This window comes from Canis aureus, chromosome 13 (genome assembly GCF_053574225.1).
Source record: "Canis aureus isolate CA01 chromosome 13, VMU_Caureus_v.1.0, whole genome shotgun sequence".
In the NCBI taxonomy this organism is placed as follows: Eukaryota; Metazoa; Chordata; class Mammalia; order Carnivora; family Canidae; genus Canis; species Canis aureus.
The window spans coordinates 44198268-44224033 of record NC_135623.1 but is presented as its reverse complement, the minus strand read 5'-3'; the positions used below and the strand labels follow the sequence as shown (position 1 = coordinate 44224033).

Here is a 25766-nt window from a genome sequence, read left to right as displayed (position 1 = left end):
GAGAAGGGCTGTCCTTGCACTCACCTTCACAGCTTGTGTTCCTAACGACTTTCAACAGCTGACATCTACACGCAGACTATTTGGCAACCAACTTTGGACTGTTTCACCCTCCTCACAGGCTAGCCCCTTTAAAAGGGAGAACAACTGAAGTCTAATGTCCTTTTTTTTTAGAGCACAACCCCACAGCAAGTGTAGCTGAGTTACAGACCAAGCAGGCGTTTCTGAGAGATGCTACAAGACAGGGAGAGAATCACTGACTTATATTCTTAGACAATCTCTCCCTATGATCCTTCTCACAGCCTCTCAAAGGTGGCAGCTTTCAAAAAGTCATTAATCTGCCACAAGGAGAAGAAATGCATGTCTCTCTGTGACCTATGCATCATGTTTTTATAGAGAGGTGTCAATCATTATGGGATTCATTAAAATCGCCCTCAAAACAAATGTTGATTTTCTTTACCATTTTCTCCACACACTTGCATTAAACTTACATTCTGATGCCAAGGAATTTAATATATCTGTCCTCTGTCTTTTGGAGAGGGAGGACAGATATATTAAAAACAAATAGCAGGGCTGACAAAGCTTCACAGGTGACACTACCACAGAGCCACCATCAAGAACCATACTCCCAATCATAGCAGAAGCCAACTCTAGTTCTGAAGTACAGTGGGTTGGTGGGATAGTGAGGTGGCGACATCTCACTGGAGTAGGGAGAGAAGCTTGGAGAGGAAAGGGACAGGTCTAGAGAAACTATAAAGGCCAAGCTCTAATGAATTTGATCTTCACATGCCGATTCAGGGGTTTTCAATGGCCTCAGGGTTCTGCCCTTAACTCTTCATTCCAGTCGCCAATGCTTACTGGTCATACAGCACATGATGGGTCATCTCCCTTGCTAGTCCTTCGGCATTGTTTTCTCTTTCTTATGCTCTACTCCCTCAAACCCAGCTCAAATTCACTCCTGTCCAGGAATGTGTTTGGCCTGACTAAATGCAATTATTCCAAAGGCTCCTTGGTAATTCTGTGCTCTCTTCACTCCAGAGTTAACTTCGATTTTTGTAATAGATATGCTGATGAAGGTGGTCTGTGGAGTCAGTTTTGGTATAATGGCTCTCTGCTTCTCTATATACTTTCAACATAAAATTGTACATATGTTTCTCTGGAAAACTTTTTAGCATCCAAATCCAATCTAATCACATTTACAAACTCAGTAACCTTTTTTTTGAAATCATATCTAAAAGTTATTTGAGTCAAGTTTTTCCTGATGAAATAATAATGCAAAAATAAGTCTTAATATAAATGCAAAATAGCTGAGGTTATTTTTTAAATTACAGTAACTTAAAGGCTTAAAGAAAAAAAATTACAGCAGTAGCTTATCTGAACAGAGCTCATTGATATTAAAAAAATCCCAAATGGTTTCTGAAACCTGTAGGTGAAATGCATGTCCCTCTGGATACACAGATCTTTTTTTATTTCTCCTAGGATTTTGTAGGCATGGCTGGTTTTTATAAATGAGCAGGTGATGCAGACTGAGGGAAAAGGCTGCATTAGAGCAAAAGCAAAGACAAGGGATTCAGAACGTATCAGTAAATGAACAATCGGTAACCCCCTGTGTTGCCATTTTCTTCTCTGCTTTATCCTCATGTTTTTACACAGTTAATAAGGGGAATAGCTGGGACTCCAGCAGTTCTAGCTCCATATTCATGGCTCTTTCCAATTTACCACAACCGCCCTGAGCAGTGTTCATTAATCTTCAAAAATTTTCTTCTCTATATGGCAGAGTACTAGATCTCACTACTATAGCAGACACCTGTAAATCAACATGACAGAAACAGAACTTGTCCTATCTCTTTGCCCCCACACTTACTCCAGTTTTGTGACCTGTTCCTAGCCTTGTCATCAACTCAGATTCTCAACACACCTCAGCTCACATTTGATTCTTCTGTCTTCCTACTCTTACACCCATTCATTCTTGGAGATTCTGCTCTCATGATGCCTCTGAATCCCTTCTCTTCTTGCCTTCCCTGCGTCTGCCACCTTATCCTAAGTCCTCATTACAATAACTATTATTTATTACTTGTACAATCCTCATTACAATAACTATTATTTATTACTTGTACAATCCTCATTACAATAACTATTATTTATTACTTGTACAACCACAATAGCTTCTAACTGGTCTCCTAGTTTTTGGTTCCTTTCTTTCTTCCTGTCTCTCCCTTATGGTGGAGAGACTGTGCTTCTGTTCCTCTTACACCTGGAATCACTTTCCCTGTCTGTACTTTGTAAAATTCTATTCATCCTATGAAAACAGTCCCACATATCCTTTCTTCTTTCCGCACTGATAGGTTGATTGCATCAATGACCCTAATTAAATGGCCTCCCTGGGTCTACGTTCTTTGTTCTGTTAGTTGACAGTTTCTTCCCAAATTGACACTGGGCTTGTTCATGTGACTTGCTTTGGCTAGTGGGACAGTAACAAACTTGTCTCAAGCAGAGGCTTAAAAAAAAAGCATGGGTCAGTTTCTGCTTTCTTTCCCTCTTGATTCTCTGTATTTTTTTTTCTGAGGTCGTGTCCAGGGAATCCTATTAGAAAGTGAGACACGTGAAACAGAACCGAGTCAGCCTAGGTTGTTGTAGCCAAGGCTATCTTGGACTAAACATCCAACATCTGACCACAGATGCATAATTGAGTCAGGCTATAAGATCAGCAGAATCATCCAGCTCACTCTTAGACATGAGAGAATTATCAATGATTGGAGTTTTGAGTCTAGGTTTGGGGGTGCTTTGTCATGCAGCAGTAGCTAATTAATACATCCACTATGCCTTTTTTTCTGAAATACTTCCATACTGTGTATACTGTTATTTTAGCATTTATTATGTTTGACTCCTGTTGGGCTGGGTCCTTTATGTCAGGGGCACATTTTTATAACCCCAGTATCTGGCATATAACCTACCACACAGTAGGTACTCAATAAATATTTATCTAATAAATCAACAAATGTAATTGTACAGCAAATCATCCCTCCCCAGTCTTTTACAAAACAACAGAGTCAAAATGTTTTCTCTTTGGGCAGGATGGGGGGACATTCTTTAAGATTTAGCAAGAATATCTGTTTCAGTCAGGTCCTTGCTTAAGTTGTGAAATAAAAGGCTTACTCTATAAGTGCTTGAGTATTAGTGTTTGCTTTTAAATTTTTCTTTCTTTTAAGCCTTGCATTTGGATAAGCCTTCTGTCCAAGAGAAGAAGCAGTCAGTCACCCCAGCTCCAGTTCATGGCTTATGACTTCCAAGGGGAGGACAGGTGCTGGATCTTGGGTTTGGGAGGGTGCCTTCCAGGGTAGGGAAAGTGTAGGGATTTGGAGAAAAGAAGGAAGATGGGAGCCTGTAAGCCATGTCTACACAGTGTTCCTTTCTCCTTCACCATAGACAATAGTAAAATACGTGCGGACTTTTACCATCTTTTCCCTTTTGACAAACTTGAATCAAATTTCATAGAGAATACTCTATAGGCAACGCTGGTTGTTGTTTCCATGCAGAGAGGTGAAAATAACTAAATACTCTTGAATTTTTTTAGCACGTTTGTACATAAATTTTATAATCTATGAATCTTCTATAGAGACTTTAGATAACACAGTGAATTTGTCTTTCTTATTTAAAATTTAGGCTATATTGGGCAGCCCTGGTGGCTCAGTGGTTTAGCGCTGCCTTCAGTCAGGGGCGTGATCCTGGAGACCTGGGATCAAGTCCCACGTTGGGCTCTCTGCATGGAGCCTGCTCCTCCCTCCCCCTGTGTCTCTGCCTCTCTCTCTGTGTCTCTAATAAATAAATAAATCTTTAAAAAAATTAAAATTTAAGCTATGAAATATTTAAATCATACTTTTACATTAAATACTAGTCATTGATTTCTCAACCAATGGCAAGAATGTCATATATATATGACATGTGTATGCTACATATGTCTATTCATATTCATATATCTAATATATAATTGGCCCTTGAACAACATGGGTTTGAATTGTGCAGGTCCACTTATACATAGATTTTTGGGAGCAAATACAATATAGTATTGTAAATGAATTTCCTCTTCCTTAAGATTTTCTTAGTGGGGTTCCTGGGTGGCTCAATCAGCGAAGCATCCTGGGATCAAGCCCCTTGAGTCATGCTCCCTGTTCAGCAAGGTGTCTGCCTCTCCCTCTCCCTCTGCCCCTCCCTTTCTTTCTCTCTCTCTCTCTCTCAAGTAAATAAGATCTTAAAAAATTTTTTTAGAAATGTTTTCTTTTCTCTAGCTTACTTTATTGTAAGAACACCATAGATACTGTGTAAAACATACAAAATATCTGGTAATTGACTTTATGTTATCTGTAAGGCTTCCAGTCAACAGTAGGCTTTTAGTACTTAGGCTTTGGGGAAGTCAAAAGTTATATGTAGATTTTCAACAGTGCACGGGGTCAATACCCCTAACCCCCACATCGTTCAAGAGTCAACTGTATACACGATATAACTTGGGGGTCTATTTTCTCAATCTCTACCCCTCCCCTCAAGCCCACAACCTGCCTGGTAGAGCATTGTATGCGCAGTAGACATTTAAAAAATTTGCCATTTCTTAGCCAATTCCATCTTCTGCCCTGTTGAGTTTTCTGAAACATTAGACATTCCTATCTCCAATCTCCTTGGTACCAGAATTGGCATGATATTTGCTACACATCAACACTTGGACAATGACTAATGGCATCATCTAGGGAAGAACAAGTAGCAGATTCATGAACTTCATTTCTTTTCAGCCTTTTATGCCAAGGCTAATTGCTTGTTTAAGTAAATGCATCTGACTTGAATAGCAATTGAAGATGTTTTGGGATAGTTTGAGTATTGAATTTCACATGCAGTGACCAAGGCTAAGAAAATTCAGGTTAATGTCCTGAAAACTTTTAATCAATATAGAGGCTTTTCCTTATAGAAACAAATTGGCGTTGGTGAGGGACAAAATCAGGGTCAGAAATTGAAAGGCCCACAGAGGTCAGACAGGTAACAGAAATGAGTCAAGTAGGTGGGGACTGTGGTGAAATAGGACTATTCTGACTGTTAAAATGAGGAAAGGCCCAGGGTGGCCAGATCATCCACTTATTAAAGCCAATTCAAAAATTCAAATTTTATTTAAATGTGATATGTGAGTTTTAATTATTGACAACGAATTCAGGAATATGGATTATTCTCACAATTATCCTTTTGCTTCCTCAAAGCTACACAGAGACATTTTATGGATTTTCCAATTGTTCTTTCTTCACTATAGGAATTAACCATTACTCTGTTTTGACCTGTGACAGCTACATCACAGGGTGTAATGGGAAATTACTGGGGACACCCAAAGCTAAGTTCTGAGCAAGCATCATCTATCGAGCAGAAAATCTGTTCATATGAACATCTTTGAACATATTTGTTCCTGATAAAGTAGTGCTTCCGGTAAAAATGCTGCAACTTGCATTGGAAATGGCTGGGAAAACCCCTCCATTTGCAAGTAAGTAGGGGGCTAATTATTTAGTGACCTTTCCTCTGCCTCAGTTGAGGTTGGCTATGGTCCAGTAAAAGAATGCCACAGATCAGTGGCAAAACAGGACCTTGGGGAGCTATAGCAAAGGGGCAAATTCACATCTTACCTCAAAGGAAATCCCTATTCATATCTTCCACGGTAAATGTGTCTGCAGGTTATTACATTCAAGGTGAGCTGTGGGGTATACGTTTGCCGAGTGTTGATCGATTGATAGACAACCATGACCCTGTGTCCCCAGAATGCTCCTTTGTTACTGTGGCCACCCTATTCCTTTCCCTGGACTCCTCAAACCTCCCTGAAGATCTAGGCACTCCTGGGTGAATGCATGTCACTGCACTGCAAAGGGCAGAGGCTTGTTCTCTTTGCCAGTACCCAAGCCATACTGGCTTAAAATATCTAATTACTATTTTGGAATGCTTGGAATGCACAAGGCACATAACACATATTTTGCTAAAAGCCAGAGGTCCTTTGTTCCAGGCCCAATATGTAGTAGATGCCCCGGAGCATATTTCACGGGGTTCATCTTACATTTTTCTATTATTGGAAAATTTTGACTGGCTAATTTTAAAACATAGATTCTCCCCCCGCCCACCCCACCCCCCGCAAATATGTAGGCTTCACACACATGGTCTGTGGTAGCTGCGAAACAGTTGGAGAATTCCCCGTGTTCAGTGACCTCAAAGTCACACTGCAAGCTGCGCTGTGGTCTCTTACTAGCACAATAAAACATATATGAGTTGTGACTGGCTGCAGAGCTAGGAGAGGGTATTTTAGCATTTAATAATGTGGCTCCATTAATTTTGGTGGTTGCTGTACATGTTTCTATTTTTGTCTCCAGTTAGAGCTGTCAGGAAAGGAGAGAGTCAACCAGATTTCTGCAAGTGCTTTTGTAAAAAAAACGTCATTTGCTGAATCAAATGTCCAAGATGGTGCTCTCACACGTTCACCATCCCACATGCCCATCCCAGGCTTTCCCATAAATGACTACCCAAGAGCCTGGGCAGAGAGCAAGGATGAGGCAGGGAGCGAGGGAGAAGGTAATGAGAAGTCAGAGCTGGGCTTTCACAAACAAGCCTTTCCCCTAATTGCTCCCTCCTGTCGCAGCCAGCATGGCAGCAGCAGCAGCCTCTGACCCCAGCCGCTGTGGCCTCCCTGGGTGATGAGAAGCCTTGCGTAAGCAGAGAGGGGGGCAGGACCACGCAGACATGGAGATCACGCTTCCTTCTGATAAACACCCAAATCCCATATTGTAATCCCTCCCCCATAACCCCCAGTCCCTGAGAACATGACTATTGGGAAATAGAAGCATTGCGGGTGTAACTGGTGCACTAAGCGTGATGTCATACTGGAGCAGGGTGGACCTTTGATCCAGATGACTGCCATCCTTCTGGAAGGAGGAGATTTGGATGTGGACACACAAAGGCAGCATGTCACATGACAGTGGAGGCTGAGACTAGAGTGATGTCTCTACAAGCCAAGGACCATCAAGGATTGTAGCAAAGCACCAGAATTTAAGGAGAAACAAGGCAGGATTTTCCCTTCTGGGGAGAACGTGTCCATGAGGACACCTTGATTTCAGACTTCCAGCCTCCAGAACTGCGATATGATAAATTTCTGCTACTTTAAGCCACCCACTTTGTTTTGGCCGCCCTAGGATTCTAACACGGGCCGTGCTGTGCCTCAGCTGCTGTGTCACAAGGCCGTCTTGAAGTGTCTGTTAGCGTGCTCTACGCATCTGAATTCAAGGCAGTAACATCTGTTGGCTCACTGTGGTGTTGGTATTTTCCCACTTGTAGAACTTATGTCGGTGGGGGGGGTGGGGGGTGGGTGGGGCATGAAGACTCAGAGATTTAAGAACCTAAACTAATGGGTTCATTCATGTGTTCAGTCACGTAGGAGCTGTGTGATCTTGGGAATGTTAATCTCTTCTAAGGTTCCTCATCTGTAAAATGGGGTAATAATAGTATCTCCCTCACTTGGTATAATTCATAAGGATTTAGTGAGGTAAAGCATTAACCCACGTTCATTTAGTCGTGGGTTTTTTGAGTTGTGGCATATGCTGCATTTACAGTTAAGTAGGGTAAAATAAACAAGAAAAAAACCAAATAGGATAATTACAAATTCCGACAAAGACTTGGGAAGCGATCAACAGCGTCTTGACAGAAAGTGTAAGTGGTGGTTGGGGGGGCGGGGGCCGGTAAGCATTTTAGATAAGAAATCCAAGGACTGCTTCTGTGAAGAGATGAAACTTGAGCTGATGCAAAAAGGATGAGTAGGTGTTAGTTGGGTGTAAAGTTGGAGAAAGAGGGAGCAGCCTCCGAAATTCCTGAGGTAGAAAGAGCGCGGCAGGTTGGAAAAATCTGTTCAGGTAAGGAGTAGATGGCTGTAGTTTTCTGTTACCACCATAGCAAATCACCACAAATTTAGCAGCCTAAAACGACGTCCGTTTATTATCTCACAGTTTCTGTGGGTCAGAATCCTCACTCGTGTCTGGAGCCTCTTTTTCACATTATCCACATGGCTCTTCGCATTTTCGAGCTGGCAACAGCAGAGTAAGTCCTCCTCAGGGTTTGAATCTGCCTGCCTTGCTCGCCTCTGCTCTAAGGGCTCATGTGATCTATTGGGCCAACCTGGATAATCCGTGATCCTCTCCCTATTTTAAAGTCAATTGGTTACCCCTGAAACACATTCACTGTAACATAGACACAGGCATGATACCTCATCAGACTCAGTCTGGGGTTGGAGTGTGGACTCTTCTTGTGGGCTGTAATTCTGTCTCCCACATTCTACAACCGTGGGGAGGAATCTGATGATGGATTCACCTTATGGATCATGGTGAAGATTTTGAAATCTAATTTAATGGTAATAATTATAATATTACTATCATGTAACTACTATGTACAGCATCTATTTGTTAGCACTGAGTTCTTTGCTGAACATTAGAAAACATAGTCTCATTGGATCCTCCTGATAACCTTTTGAGAAAAGTACCACTATACTCAATTTACAGATGAGGAAATTGAGGCTCAAGTGATTTGAGACTGTATAACTCCTGGCGAATCCCTACTTAAGCCCAGATCTGTCTGGTTCCAACTTCCATTAGCATTTTTATTTTAAATCCCCCTTATTTAGACATGCATTTAAGATATATTTTTAGAGGTTTCAATAGGGACTTTTCTGTTCTGGGTAAACGCATAATTGCATCTAACTAGATGTTTTTTTCTGTTTGAGTCTCTTAACCATGCCTCAGGGAATCTTAGTGATTCCAATCATTAGGTCATAGCCCAGGACTACAGGAGATTTGGCAACTTATGTATGAAAAAATCTTAAAGAATCTGTGGGGCTCAAAGAATCAAAGCTCGTTCAGGTTTTTTTTTTTTTTTAATTTTTATTTATTTATGATAGTCACACAGAGAGAGAGAGAGAGGCAGAGACATAGGCAGAGGGAGAAACAGGCTCCATGCACCGGGAGCCCGACGTGGGATTCAATCCCGGGTCTCCAGGATTGCGCCCTGGGCCAAAGGCAGGCGCCAAACCGCTGCGCCACCCAGGGATCCCTCGTTCAGGTTTTGATATACTTTTGTCAATATTCAGTTTATGGACTTTTCATTTTCATGGGCCCAGTATGGGTCTGAGTACCTGGATTTTTGTTGAGGGCACTGGACTCTGAAATTCTCCAAAGTAGGAAGGACACATATACCAGCAAGGCAGTTTCAATAATAGGGCCATGGCATCCACATTCTAATCTTCTTCAAGGATCTCATGAATTATCTGTATTTGATGACAGTTAGAAACCTGGCCATTTTCATGAATTGTTTCCTAAGAGCTGGACAGACTCTTGTAGTCCTGGGGATTGCAGGGGAGCACATTTTCACTTGAGGCTAGAGAATATGCTTTGTTCTTATTCCATTGACCTCCCTGCTCACCTCTTGGTCCACCTTGCCAAGGATAAAGTTCTAGGGGTCTGACTCCATGCTGGGGACAAGAGGTGACTAGTCACGTATTAGTTTTTATTTCCCATCAGCTGCCTACGTACAACAGTCCCTCGCATTTAAGGGTCTGCTCGACAGGAAATATAGAGGACTATGATTGTGGAGCCCACACCCAGGTGATAGTTAAGCCTTTTCCAAGGGCCTGGGGCGAAGATGGACTATTCTTCTCTAGGTAAACAGGTGTAAATGTTGTAGGAGTGGAGGCCATGGGGGAAGGTATGTCCCACTGATAGGAGCTGTGTCCTGGGAGATTGCCCAGCAGGCATATTTTGCAGGAATGGTCCTGTCCCAGTTCCCAGGTGCCTGCCGATTAGGGGCAATTCATCATTAGTTAATATTTCAGTGCCCATCAAGCGCTGCTTCTCTGTGCTCCCTGTAGCTCCAGAAATGTTTGCTTGAGGATGTGCTGCTGGGACCCAGGACTCCAGGAGAGAATAAGGAACACACGTGCATTCCCCTTGCCAAAAACCATTTCTTTGCAGCTGCAGTACAGAAATGGGTACCAAAACGTTTAAGCCAGGCAGGAGGGGAAAGAATTCCACACAAAATGAAACTTTGCCAAATTTCTCGCTAGTCTTTCTTATACGGGGGGTAGGAAGCATTCCCAGAAAGAGGATGGCAAATGAAGTTATGACAAACTTAAAAAAGGCAATTCGCAAGGGAATGAGATCTTCAACAAATGAAAAAGTGTAAATGGTAATATTCCAGCAAATTAGCTCCTAGAGAAGCCCTTAGGCAGAACTGTAAGCCATTATAATTAAGGATTTGGAAAATATCAGTATTTAATTAGAACCTCTCGTCTTGGTGAAATGCTGTTGTGTTGCTGTAACTTCAGGTGTAAACAACTAAACATACCCATTTCAAAAACGTGTTTTGTTGCAAGCCTTGAATCAGTGCTAATGTTAATTTGCTTATCTTGCAGCTTCCTCGCCTGTTTTTTTTTCCTTTGTTTTGTTTTATTTGTTTCTGATCAGAGCTGAATTTTAAGAGCATTTTATCTTTAATTCCCGAATACAGCCATCTCCTGTTCCCAGGCTGTTATTATAGTTATTTATTCACAAACACTGGGGAGCATCCCATAAACCTACCAACTCCTCCGTAATCAAATAAGCACGGATCCTCTAATATTTAATGTGTATTTGTGGCAGTTGTTTTAGACAAGGAGGTCTCAAATCCATTCCCAATGTAATCAAATATCTTGACAATAGCAAAATGTTTCAGTTTTTATCCCTTAACAACAGCAAACATTATAGAAATTGGCTTGTGCGGTATGAAACACTGATTCATTCACACACACACACACACACACACACACACACACACACACAGAATACTTGGTGCCTGACTCACGATCAGTCTTAGGCCCCACTTTTTGCACCTGGAAAATTCCAGACAACAGATAAACCTTTATTCCTTTGCCTATATAGGGACACATGTAATTCAAAATGTTTTCCTGCCGTGATGGAGAAGATGAGGCATTATCAAGACTAACACTACAATTTAACGCTTCAGAGGAGCAGTGTATATCATTACTCCCTCTGTAGCCAAGCACACTAATTAATATTTATTGCACCTGTCAAGCCAGTAGCCACAGCCAATCCATTCCTGTGGCAGTTCAATGGGAGACTGGACACCATATTTCTCCTTGGCAGACACGTGTGGGTCATCAGCAAAGACAGAAGCCCCTTTCCCCCAGTGAGAAGTCATAAACGCTCTCTTTCCTCTGACAAAATTAAACCATTAATTCCATTCGTGTTAATTTTTCTCCTTGTTGGGAATTGCTGAAAAAAGTGAGGGGAGGATGGAGAAAGGATGAGACGCAGCTGCATGTCCACGATCAGCTGTCTAACATATTTATTAGAACAAGGGCTTTTGGAACCCATGACCTTTGCTTTGTATCAGACATCCCTTAAAGGTTACAGACATGTTGGGGGCGAGGTGGTTATAAATCCTCATGAAGTTTAATCACAAGTGGCAGGCCACCCAGCAGTAAATATGTTATTAAAACTCTTGGGCTTAAAACTTTGCTGGGCATCGTCAACAGGGCACGTCATCAACAGGTAGCTAGCTGGCACTGGAATTAATTAAGCTAGGGTAAAATAATAAATGAATTCTCATATTGCACCTACAGCAAGGAATTTGGCACTTGGTGCAGAGAAGTTTCTATCAAGGCTGTGAATCATTCTATAGTGCATCTGAGTCAACCCAGAACGAAGTTCACTCAAAAATTTAATTAGGAGAACATGAACACTGTGCTGGAGAAAAGTAGGGCACCAAATGCTGCTTTATTTATTTTTATTTTACTTTTTTGCTAATTCTATCAGGAGCACCTGTATCATTAGAGCCACATGACCCAGCCTGCCAAGCTTTTGATTAACTGGAGGAACACCTGTGAGCCAATCACTGACGATTATCTGGGCCATTATATTTTCCCTTTGACATAATTGTTCTTCCCTCCAGGGTGACAATATTAACACTGATGATGACAAAGCAAGACGAGCAATAATAAAAAAACAACCAGCACATTTCTAAGCTGGTATGATGCCCCAGGTACTAAGTGCTTTACATATATTATCTCATTTAATCCTCACACCCCTCGGAGGTGGGAATTATCAGGTCCATTAAACAGATGAGGAATTGAGGTATAGAGGAGCCGTGTAACCAATGTCACCCAGGTATAGTCTGTCATACTTCAAAGCTCATCTCCTGACTGCTGCCTTGTCTCCAGGATGGAGGCTACATGGGAGGCCAGTGGGGGTTGTATGAGAAGAATTTGTTTATGTGGGCGAGCCACACCTCTGCAACGTCTCTGTTGCTGTTCCCGGCTCCGCTCCCGCTTGGGTCGATGTTTCCCCTCGGCAGTGTTACTCATGTCCTGATCTCTGATTTCAAATTCCTTTCTCCTAATCTCTCCCCATGCAAACTTCCCTCCAGAGTCCATGATGGCCCTCTGGTTATCTTCACTATATGTTATTCATTTGTGGTAAGGCCCTTGCTTCTCTGATCGTCTCTAACACTATTCTTTTGGAAGCCTTCCATTCTCTTATTCCATTTCTCTTCTCACTTATCGATAGGCCTGGCATACACATCCAGTTGCTGTCTGCAACATCATTGATTATCCTTTCACAGTTACGTTACTGCTGCACCAATAGTATTTCACCAAAACCACCCAACAGTGTGTTTAAGGTCTTATCACTGCCATAGACTTCAAAAGTCAATCTAGTGATTTCTAATTTTGGGGGTGGGTGTGTGGGTGATGATCAATAATGACTTATTTGCATTGATAGTGCCCAGGTTGAAGGGAGATTCTTAAAATCCTCCAGCCAAGAAGACTGATCACTGGGCTTTAGAATTAGCCTTTCCACTTCCTGGGCTGGCCAGTCACTTAATGCCTTAGCCTTAGGTTCCTCACTGTAAGTTGGGGATATTCATTCCACTTTCACAGTGTTGTTAGAAAGATGAAATGAGATGACATACATAAAATCTTCACCACAGTGTAAGCACTCATTATTAGACATTTTGTATGTGGTTTTCAAAGGGTGGTTTTCAAAGTGTGGTCCTCAGAACAACAGCAAACGTATCACTTACGAATATGTTAAAATGCAAATTCCTGGGCCCACCCTGGATCTACTGAACCAGAACCTCTGGGTGTGGGTCCCAGTTATTGCATTTTAACAAGCCTCATGTGATCGTGATGCTTTAATGCCTGGGGACCACTGGTCTACAAAGCAAGGCTTCTCCTTAGCAAGGGTGACATTTTGACTGCTGGACACCTGTTTTTCTCTTCCTCTTTTCTTCCTTTGAATAATGATTATGGCAGCTTGCTCACCATCTCTCTCCTTTTCACCCTTGGTGTGTGGGATAGAAAATTCAGCTGGCCTCCATCTTCAAAGTGAGATTTTGACTAGGAATCTTTGCTCCACTTGTTGCTCACCTGTTTTTCTAATAAATGTCTTTTGCTTCCTCTTGATGTTCTAGTGGAAATGGTGGGACCCTCTGTGTAGGAGCTAATTCTATGCTCTGTGGATTGTCTGCCTCATTTTTTAGTCCTGATGATTATTCCTAATAATAATAATTACTGAAAGCTTTTCTTTGACTCAATTCCTGCTTCATGCAGAAGAAAAAAAAATCCCTTCTATTTTTTTCCCTTTTCTGAGCCCTGACAAATGACTATTACCATGTTAAATCGTTCACCTGTGTAAAGCAAAGATTTTTATTTATGTCTCTGATGTTTGTTCTTTAATATCTTTAGAAAAACATAAAATTTGTATTAAATTGTAAATGGGGACTTTCACTCTAAACAAGGGTTGGCGGCTTTTCCCTTTTACTTGTTTGCCATACTTAATTGAACCCTGGAAGACTGGGGCACACGCATCATTTCCTCCTCATCTCTGTTTCACTGTTGAGTGAAGTGTTTTGAATTAATTTTGTTAAATTATTAATAGCTCAGTATTGGAAAACATTCCAGCTCCAGAGTTTATATTTCATCATGCGCCATGAAGTAATATGGTAGATTTCATGCACACAAATGAATATGCTTCTAGTGGTTAGGTGAAATTTTGGCTCTGGCCTACCCACAATGAATTCTCATGAAGATGTAATTTAATATTGAAGTATATATTCTAGTTTTCATTAAATCAGGACAGTTTCCTGGGAATCAAATGATTAGAATTACAGAATGGGTTGGGTCATTCATTTATTTCACAGAACGGTGCTAGGCACTCTCTTAGGTACTGGCAATACAATGGGAGATAAAAAGAGACATGGGCTTTGCCCCTAAGGACCTTATAGCCTAGTGACGAAGACAATCAACAAATCACCAAAATAAATGTAAATGACAACTATGATAACTGTTATAAAAGAAGGGAGAGAGGTGTGTAAGTGTGAGCAGATGACAAAGAAATTGACCTGGTCTTCCCTGGGAAGTGGTGTTTGCTCTGAGGTGAGGCAGGAGTATGATTATTTCAGGGAAGGGAATAGGGTGGTCATGGGAGAGACTACTTTGGAGAGAAGGAACAACATGTACAAACGTCATGTGGCAGGAGGGAGCATAGCATGTACGTGGGGCTGAGAAAAGGGTGGTGTGGCTAGGACTCAGGGAACATGAGGGTCCATCAAGGAGTTTAAAGCAGAGGAAAATGTGAATCAATTTAGGTTTTGGCGAGATCACTCTGCAGTGTGGGGTGTGGGTTTTCAGGAGACCAGACTGAATGTAGGCCGACTATCCAGCAGGCTATTGCAGAAGAGATCACACAGAGGGCTGGATTGGGGTGGACATGGCCAAGATGGAGAAAATGAGTGAGTGTGCAGATAACAACAGGATGGTGATGGGCAGAGAAGTGATTCTCTGATTCTAGCGTGCACATGGTTCTGTTCAGTAAGCTAAGAGACCCTCAGGAGAAAACCAGGTTTGCCAGGGAAGCTCACGTCTGCTTTTGGACTGTTGAGTGTGGTGAGCCAAGGCAGTGCAGGATATTTGGGCCTGGAGCTCAGAGGAAAGTCTAAAATGCTAGATGTACATTTGGATTTATCCAAATGTATGTGGCAATACAGCTACAGGCATGGATGAGATGGGACACAGATTCCTGCTTTAAGGGATAGCAGCATTCAATGCTAAGCAGAGGAGAAGATGAAGAAGGAATGGCTAAAGGGAAGGAAGGAAGTCCCCACCTTCTCTTTGGAAATGAGGTATCACTGAGGCTAAGGAAAGAAAGTATTTCAAGAGAGCAGCAGTGGCCAACCCAGCCAAGATATGCCAAGAGAAAAAGGCCAGCAAAAAGATCTAATGCATATGGAGAAACCCGTGGTTTGGTTTATCTGACGCTGGATCTTGGGAAAACAATGAGTGATAATAACATAACAGTGGTCCCTGAGAATAACTGAAATATGTACCATTGAGGTTATCCATCTCTCCCTACCCAAACCCATCTGCTTACAGCCCGGGAGACAGGAGAATAGGGAAGAAGGCCCCCTAAGGTATGAAAGGTAGTGAAGCGCATGGAAACACATGTGAAAGCAGGCTCCAGAGGCAGACATCAAAGTTTAAATTCTGACTCCAAACTACTTAGCTTGGCTGGATTTCTTTATCTCCCTGAGTTTCAGGTTCTTTATCTGTAAGATGAGCATAACCATCTTATAGGTACTTGTGAGGATTAAGGAGATATGTACCAAAATCTTAGCAAGGTATTGGGCCCACAGTAAAGGTTAAAAACAATTGTTCATTTAATAACTGAATGATGGATTTCAAGCAGGGAATGAGGAAGAGATACATATTTAACAAGATGACTATATCTATCTATCATCTGTCTATCATCTAAATGGCTTCATCATTGGAAGAATGACAATAACTAAATACAAAGAACATTCATTTCTGTTATCTTGGAAAGGGGTTTCTAAGTGTGCCATAGTTCTTTGCTCCAGGCCAGGTCATTTACCTTTTCAGTTAATGCCTTCCGTGAGGATATAACAACAATTGTATGAAAAGTACAGATGAGAAGCTGATATAAACACGGAAGGGATATACCTGCGATAGACTAAAGATTGAAAACAAAACAAATGGTCAGAATAAAATCAGACAAAAATTTAACAAATCAACTATGGAGTCTAATAAACCCACTGCACAAATTCAGGACAGTACAATTCATGTGGCTTTTTTGTAAGAGATTTAAGGTGAAAATGGACAGTGAATTCTATATAAGGCCATGATGGGAGACAGCTGCCCCCCAGAAGCTGTGTAGACACTGCTGTAATCAACATAGTTCAGTTTCTCTCTTCTTTTTGGGCTCCATATAGACTACATTTACTAACCTCCCTTGTGTCTACTTTTTGCCAATGGAACACAAGAAGATGTGCCTCCTCTCTGGGCCAAGGCAGTTAAGAGCACTAAGCCTTCTCCATAATTTCACTTTCCCCTTGACTTAGGGCTAGATCTACTAGGGGCCCTCTGAAGTATTAAAGCCTGGGTCCATGAAGGACTGTGTTGAGGAGAGCCCTTCCCCTGCCCTTACCTCTGTAACTTCATGTCACCTGAGAAGTGAGCAAAAAACCAAACTATTATAGGTTAAGCCATAAAAACTTGGGGACTACTACCACAAAGACCACCATTATTCCTTACTAAAAAATCAACAACAACCAAAAACAGAAACAAAACAAAACCACTTCAGTTTTTGTTGATATTAATAGAAGTATGGTGTCCAGTTTAATGCGAAATGATATTCTGATAGAAATCATCCAGAAAGATACTAAATGACTTTACCAAGTTTTTTGTTTTTATTAGTAGAGCTATAGACCATACCTACAGCCTGATTTTTAGGTTCTTGGCTTCACACAAGAAGACATGGACATGTTGAGAGAATTCTTGGCATACACTAAGCACTCAGTAAGTTTCTACTAAACGATTAATATTAAAATGTATTGTCAGTGGTATGACCACCAGGGGAGGTAGCGAATCAAATCCATGTCCTATTAAGGTGGTTGGAGGAGCTTAGATTGTTCAACTGGGAGAAAATGAGGCAGGATGTGTGTCATGAACTATTAAAAGTACCATTCTGTAGAAGAAGGATTAGATCAGTTCTCTGGGAGCCCACCAGGTGGAACTGGAATAATAGCTTGAAGTTAGACATTTCTGTTCATTGTATGATGATGGAACTTACGGAAATACCACATCAGTCAGAGATGTTCAAAGAAGTGGCCTCTTACATCATTTGAAGTGTTTAAGCAAAGAGTGAGTGACCATGAGTTGGGGGATATTATGGAAGAAATTCAAGTACTGGATGGAATCCTGGATAAGATGCCCCTTAAGACCTCTTATAACCCTAAGGTTTTCTGTTCACATGGTTCTAAAAATAAACTTCATTTAGAGATAGTATTGACAAAATGCACTGAACATAGAGAGTCCTGTGGTGGGCCCCACGTAACTTGTCTACAGTGAGAGTCCTTTCCATCTTTTAAATAATAGGCACTGTTTTATTCCTTATAGAGCAGAAATTATGAATGCTTCCTCCCAACTGTCTTCTCCAGATTACTAAATGTGGCTATGCCTGAAAATTTTTTTTTATCATGAAAACAATATTCATAGGAGGGCTTTTCTTACAGTGGTCTTGAACAACTGCAGAGAATTTTTAATTGAAGCTCAGTTGATTTGAAATCTGTTGCATATCAAGTTGTATTCTCTGAGTGTCCACCAAATGCCAGGAGCCCTATAATGTTACAGGCACCTTCAAGAAGGTTCCATTATAAGCTGTTAAGGTCAGCTCTGCCACTGAAGTTGACAAAGACCTGGAGCATGAGCCCAGCTTTGTGCACACTGTGACTTGTATGAAAGCTGTGAGCATCTTTTGACTGTTTCCATTCACAAAGCAGAGGCACAGCAATTGGTTTTCCTAAGAGAGATACTGTAAAGATAAAAGAAAAAATGTATGTGAAATTACTTTGAATTTTTAAGAGAACTAAAAGAAACTTGGGATAGTAGAGCCAAGGTTTACGTCAACTTTTCTTTTAAGAAAATACTTAGAGTCTAAAGAATGGGCTTCTGATCAGCTAGGATCTTGATGCAAATGTCAAGGAATCCTGTACTTTTATTTTGACATCTATATTGTCTATTCACTTTGCAAACTCTCAAGAAGATTGATATCATGGAATTATAAAAATAAAAGGTCATGGACAAAATTTATGTTAAAAAATGAATAAATAAAAAGGGTGGGCCTCATTCTCTCATGAGCTCCACATGATGCTTATCAGCAAAGTCTTCAACTGAAAAGTCAATATGGTACACCTAAAACACCTGAGATTCCCTTTATTGCCACACTAATATGTGAAAATTAAAGCTCATTACTTAAGAAACAATGATTTGTCTGGAGATGAGTTGACTAAATGGCTAGTAATTGATAAAACCAATAGGGGTAAAATTAGAAGCTTTGTGGAAATTTCCATATGGCACAATTGTAAAAAGATACAGAAGCAAGAAAATAAAGTGCATACTATATAGTACTCTAAAAAGGATATAAATTTAAAAGAAGCAGTGTGTTGAAGTTTGATGAGAGTTTTTGAGTTTTGGGGGGAATATTTAGATTCTTTCCATGAGGCTACTGATATTCCGAAGGGGCTGTTAATTCCCTCCGAAACTTATAATGCCTTAATATGTTCTGCAAATATTTTCTGAGTAAACACTAGGAATGAATACATTGAATTTTAAAGTGAATTCTTCATTTTATTCACGGTTGTCACGCATTCTATTTCAAATACCACTCTGGCAGGAAAAGCTCTAACTTAAGAGAAAAACCAGAGAGTTCTACCTAATATAATGAAATCAGCAGGACTTGAAGCTCTCCAAACTCTCCTCATTTGCTCTGCTAACAGAGGCTTTGTCTCCTTTCAGGAAACTCTCATATACACTCCCCACCTTCAATCCCCCCCAATGTGTGAGGTCCTTCGTTGGGCATGAGAGACACAAGGGATGTGTGACACAAAGTCCCCGCCTCTGAGAAGCTCAGGGTCTAGAGCTGCTGTGAGAAGATTTATCCGGTGGGCTTAGAATGAATTTGAGGCTAGATTAACCAGGAATAACCTGTGAACAGTTGCTTAGGTTTGATTATCCTTTTCTTGAATCTTTCTCTTTCTTGAAGATAATGTCTTGGGCTGTGAATCCCATAGATTTTCATGTAGCCCTTTCAGGCTCAGAAATAAGATTCTTCAAGTCCAAAAGATGGGCCCTCCTTTATTCATGTTGTCCGGTGGGGTGCTTTGTATCTTGGGCATATTTAATTAGTTTCCCATGTGTTGGCTGCTCCTGCCACACTTTAAGAGCCTTTGCAGTTGTTATGGACTTAATTGTGTCCCCTTAAAATTCATATGTTGCAGTCCTAACCTGTGATACCTTAGAATGTGACTGTACTTGGAGATCAAATGTTTAAAGAGGTAATGAAGGTGAAGCGAGGTCATGTCTGTGGGCCCAGATCCAATCTGACTGAGCCCTTCTAAGAGGAAGAGGGGGCCTGGGATGCACATGCTCACAGGGAAGGCCGAGCGGGGACACAGTGAGAAATGGCCATCTGCGAGCCTAGAGAGGAATCTCAGGAGAAACCAAACCTGCCAAAACCTTGATCTCGGATGTCTAGCCTCCAGAACAGGGAGGAAATAAATTTTTGCTGTTTAAGCTGCCCAGTCTGTGGTATTTCGCTGTGGCAGCCTGAGCTGACTAAGACAGCAACTATTTTTGATACCGCTCCATTTTTGGTAAAGTTGCCAAACAGAGCAGCCTTTCCCAAGTTCTCCTCCGGTTTCTGCGCATGGCCCCTCTGAGTCCCAATCATTCTCTCATGCCTCTGTGATCAGAGTTCTCTATCTGTCTTTTCCAGACTTTCCAGAAGATTTGAACAATTTCAAGGCTAATGAAGAAGAGAAAACCCATTCTGCCATTTGAACTCTGCAAACAGCACCTCAGGAAAGGCTTGATTGTCACCTTGTTCTCTCCCTGGGAGGCAGGGATGGAGAACCTGGCTGAGATGTAATGCTCAGCCTCTGCAGTCACGTCTGTCCCACAACATACCAGAGAAACTGTGCTAGTGGGAGCGACGGTCTGGCCCTGCCCGTCTGCAGGGGGGCAGCATCGGGTTAACTTCTTAAAATCCCTGGTGTTGGAAATGGACCTGCAGGAACTTCATAAAGATAGGTATAATCTAGGGCAGAAACACTAAGAGGAGTTCAAATTAAAGAAATGACATGAAATTACATTTCTTAAGGAGGGAAATAACATTCAGGAACATTAAATGATTTAATTATGCTTGACAGAGCTTTTGGAGCTAAAAATGCAGCAGAAGCAAAGTGTGTTGAGATATAAAGTTTGAGAGAGCAGCCGTAAGAAAAATCTTGAAAGCAGAGTATGTAATCATCCATAGCCGCATGGAGGGCAAAGAAGACCCTCCATTAACATTCATTTTGCTTTTTCTAGGACAAGGACTCGGAAGAACAGAGCAATATTTTTTGTGTAGTTTTGAGGCTTAATTATCTCTGGTGGAAATACTGTTAAGTCTTAAGATTCTCCAACTTACTAGTTCTCAAATATGTTGATGTACATTTAACATATAGCATGAAAAGCAGCCAGTAGTTCTTCTGGCTTCCCTGGACACACATATAAAACATGACCACCGTCAGAACCAACTGATTGTTGCTATGAGAGCAAACACTCGCTGTTATTAATACTTGGAAACTTTTACGTGTAGGTATAATACAGCTTATTTGTGTGTTCAGATTGTTATGAATACATATGCGGGGACACTCCATACATGCCAGTATTTACTATATAGTCTCACTGTGTTTGGAAAAGGGTCATGGGCATATTGCCCCCCAAATGTTTCTCTAGCAATGGACCAGCATCCTGAATGGAATCTATGATTTAAATAGATTCTTGAGGCACCTCTGCCTCCTCCGGTTCCAGTTCTAAACTTTAAACAGAATGCAAAATGGTCCGAGTGGAACGGGATGCAAAGTCCCCCTGACTGAACAGTTCCTGGTATGGTGCAAATTTTCTTTTATGGTGCCAATTAGTGTCTGACTTGTCTTTTTGCCATGTGACGAATTAAAAATGCATGATTTGGATGCCGGAAAGCTAACCAGCTTCTGGATAGAATCCCCTGGACACTGCCATTCTTCCAGTTGATCCTTTTGCCCTCCCTGTGTTGGCAAGTACCGCCTCGTTCGCCCACTGCTTACATCTTTCCCTAACAGATGGTTCTTTTTACTAGTCAAGATCCAATCTGGTGATTTACTTTAATATGCCTTGGCCTAAAGAATACCCATGACAGACAGCTAGCACAGCCTCCCGAAGCAAAATTTTGCAAAGAAAAAAGTTAAGTAGACACATGCTATCTAGACTGCATTCCATTTTATGCACCCCATAAATCAGAATATTTGTCAACAACAATTAAAATGTAGTTTCCCTGGTAATAAACATTACAGGGAGGAACAAATCAAGTTTCATTTATTCTGTCAGAAACCGAAGGCGAGCGCTTCATATTATTTTGTGGATAATCTCTGAGGAGTAAACTAAGCACAATTACATTCTTGATTTTAATTAAAACTCTGGGTACCTTTCAAGTTCCGTTAGGGAGATGTCCTGGGTCTGCTTAGCTGAGGTCTGCACTGCAAAGTTAATTTGACATACAACATATTTTTCATGAGGTAACTGTCGCAGGAAGCTGTTTGTAAGAGCAGCCTCTCCAGTGCCTGTGGGCCCCACAAAAAGTAATGACTTCTCCTGAAGCAGCAACTTCGCCAGGAAGTACATCTGCATAACAGTCCCCGAAGCCCTCCCAATAATGTCATTAAGCTGGAAAAAAATCAAAGGAAAAGGCGCCCAAAAGATGCTGTTAAACATGTTTCATTACTTACTGTACACAGAACAACAATAGAACCGAGTCATGGAATCATTTCAAATCACGGTAAAAGGGGAAGCATCCCCCAATCCCTGGAACGGTGGCAGAGGCAGAGGCCATGGGGTGTGAGCTGGCCCTGAGACCCCGGGAGGGCCACCGTGGAAGGCCCGCGTTCCCGCCGCTGTCTGTGAGGACCCTGTTCTTCAGGACTGGGCCTGACTCTCCACCCTCAGCCATTAGTTTTTGTGGCTTCTGATCTGCTGATTTTCTACTTGGCCCCTGTTTTCCACTTATTTCTACAAGGTAGTGACAGAACTGCAATGAGGGTGCTGCCTAGCACGAGCTATGCTGTGAGGGGCAGGTGGGGGGGTTGGCCTGTCAAGGGGAGAGGCCTCACACATGGCCCCTTTTCCCGCTCTTCACTGTCATCCACCACCTCACCCATCCTACCCAGGATTTCCCTCCACTAGAGTCTGAAAAGTAGATGCTCCTCCAGGGCGTGACTTAAAATCATGGCAGATCTGAGTTACTATCGGCCTTTGGAGACCGTCTTCTCCAGCTGGTCTGTTAATTCACAGATGGTGAGGCTCAAGCAGGAAAAGAGAAATAGCAGCTTTTGTTGGTCTCTCCAGCCACACATATTCATTGCCACCTTTGACTCCGAAGGGGCACTGGATTTATACTTTCATGTGGAGCTTTTCAATTCCAAGCAGTGATTGCTGTTGTAGTGATCTTTATCACATTACATAATCATATTATTATCTAGATTTATGATACTGTGCATTAGATCCGTATGACTCATTACATGTCTATGCCTTTCAACACCATCAGTCGTATCCCCCCACCTCCATCCCCTGGTGACTACCGCTTTGCTTTCTTTTTTTTACAGCTTTGAATTTTTTAGATTCTGCATATAAATGATATCATATTTGCCTTTCTCTGTCTCACTTCTCTCAGCAAAGTGTGCTCCAAGCCCATCCATAGTGCCCCAAATGGCAGGATATCTTCCTTTCTCGTGGCTGAATAACATTCCACATAATGATATTTGTTACTATTAATAACTCAAAAGCCTGACGATGAAGGATGTGTGAATAGGTGTCCTGTGTCCACCATTTAGTATACATTCCTGATTTCTGGTCTTAAGTTCTTGACATGAACCATCTTTAACACTCATACTAATCTTCTAAAGAAGTAAGTATTATAAACCCTACTTTTCAGATTAGCAAACAGAAATGCAGGGAGTTTTAAGCAAGTTGCCAGAAGTAACACAACTGCTAAATGCTGGCCAAAGCAGCGCTCCAGCCGGGGGCATGCCAAGGTCAGCGTTGCGTGCTGAACTGTATCGTGGAGGGGAGTAAGATGCTTGGTTTGGACGGTTAAAGCTTAGAGAGGAATGGGAAAATGGCAGGCTAGTACTGGGCTTTCAACTGGAAGGACAGGACCCTATGTTATAACAGATGGGTAAGAGGTCCCCCCCCCCTTTCAGGGAGACCCATTTTCCTTCAGCTTCTTATTGCTCTTAACTTATTCTCAATACAGTCTTAGCACTGGGTCCCAGAGAATAGGAGCTCAACAATCATCTGCTGAATAAAGAAAAGAAATGACCACAGACGGGCGATGCAGTGCTTATTCCCTCATTACTAACCTCACCTCTTACTGCCAACATTCCAATGAGGACTTTTTTAGCCACAAATGTATCTTCCCTTCCTAACTTCCCCAAGTTTCTGAAGGCTTGTTTATATCACTGTCTTTCCAGGACTTATTTTGAAACTGTGGACTTCTTTCGCAAATATAGAAATCCTCAGTAAAGTTGGCATTTATCCTCTGAGTTGGTGTTGAGCAGGGAAGGGAAATAAATAAACACAAAAACCAAAGCCCACTTAGACCAGCCACCTACAGTAATTGCTATACTTTATGTATTTCCCTGATTAACTTCTTTTCACGAGATTTTGATCATCAAGAGAACATAGGGCCTGATATCAAGATGGGTAGGAAGAAAAGAGACAAAAAAAATTAATCTTAAATGTTACCAACCACACACACACACACACACACACACACACACACACACACACACAAGGGCAATTATGTGAGGGGATGGAGATGTTAACAAACTTTATTGTGGTAATCATTTTGCAATAAACTCGCGTATAAAATCTTTATGTTGTACACCTTAAACTTACATATGTTATGTGACAATAGCATCTCAATAAAGCTGGGGAAAAAAGTACCATAATGAATACACACTGCTACCTTTTGATGGATAGTTAAGCTATTTCTTAGTACCTGTGTGTTTGTTTTGATTATGATGGGAAAGTAGCAAAGAGCATCCTGTACACATAGCTTTGCAAATCTGTGTGAGTTAATTTATGAAATAAATTCATACAAGTAAAAAACCAAAAACCAAAAAAACCCAAACCAAAAATTGGGTAGGTGATACCCCAGGTAGTATTTACACACGAGAATTTCCTTTGACTTGCTGTATTCTGCAAATTTACCAAACCTTAGTAGCAGAAGCTGCATGTGGCCAATGGAAAGAATCCCGGCTAAGCTGAGATTCTGGAATATTCAGCAACTACTGGCACTGTTGCAAAGTCCTTTATTTCTTTTGGGGGGCCCTCCTTTGGATTTACTAACTCTAGGACATCAAATGGCTTGAAAGAGTTAATGCAATTCTTTGTCAATCTCTCTTACTGAGGCTCAGCTTTCTCATTTGTAAAAAGGGCTATTATGGTCTGAGTGTTTGTGTTCCTTCCAAATTCATGTGTTGAAATCCTAATGGCCAATATGATGGTATTATGAGGTGGAGCCTCTCGGAAGTGCTTAGTTCTTGAGGCTGGGGCTTTATGGATGGGATTAGGGTAGAGCTCCTAGCCACATTGGCCACGTGAGGCTACAGAGAAAAGATAGCCCTCACCTGACACCGAATTGGCTGGTGCCTTGATCTTGGACTTCCCAACTTTCAGAACCATGAGAAATAAATTTCTGTTGTTTACAAGCCACCTAGTCTCTGGAGTATTTTGTTAGAGCAGCCTGAACCGACCAAAACATTAACACAACAAAGTCGGCCCTCAATGTTGTAACAATGAAATGCAACATTCATAATGATAATAGCTCGCATCACTATTCTAAGGTATATTTATATCTATCCATATCAATATCTATCTATTTATGTAGTCATTTGATCCTTATAACAACCCCGTGAGGTAAGATCATTTTCTCTCTAACAGATCTGAAAAACCCTGTCCAGTAATTGCCTGAGATCATTGCACTGAGGCAGATTTGTGAATTCCCTGGGGGCTGACCAACTCCGGTGTTTGTAAGGTCTTCTGAGGCCTGAAACAGTGCTAGGCACAGAGAGGCACCTGCAATTGTACCTTGAGTCTGATTTGGAGGCCAGTATTTTCTCTATAAAGTCGCTTTGAAAAATCAAGAAATGTGAGATGAATGTGCAATTAGTAGTGCTATGTTGTAGATTTATGGTCTCCAGTGTGGCTTATGGCTACCCAGTCACAGTAACAAAAACATCTATGGGCTGCATGACTACCCCTGCTCAACCTCTGCTGGCATCCCGTGGCTCCTTATCTGATGAAATAATGTCCCGTCCTTGCACCTGGATAAGCCCAGTGAGATTTTTAGCAGGCAGAGGGTGTAAAATGGAGAAAAATAGTCTGGGCTGACATGGTGCACCAGAGACAGCCATTATGGATGATATCATTGTCTTCAATATGGCACTTGGTTAGACTTGAAAAACTCCCTCATTTCCTGCTACATGCAATTCAGGCTTGCTTTTTAACCTCTGCAATGTTAATCTGTATAGCCACAGGATATCTTCAGTCACAAGAGTACAAATCCCTGGTC

At 41.5% G+C, this 25766-nt stretch overlaps 1 long non-coding RNA gene across 1 annotated transcript in view; it reads left to right on the top strand.

Moving 5' to 3' along the window:
* Positions 1-24849, top strand: part of LOC144282382 (uncharacterized) — a 72809-nt gene extending 47960 nt beyond the window's left edge. The window contains exon 3 of the long non-coding RNA XR_013350833.1: positions 19890-24849. This is a non-coding gene — a long non-coding RNA (uncharacterized LOC144282382). The remainder of the gene's footprint in view (positions 1-19889) is intronic.
* The last annotated feature ends 917 nt before the right edge of the window (positions 24850-25766 follow it).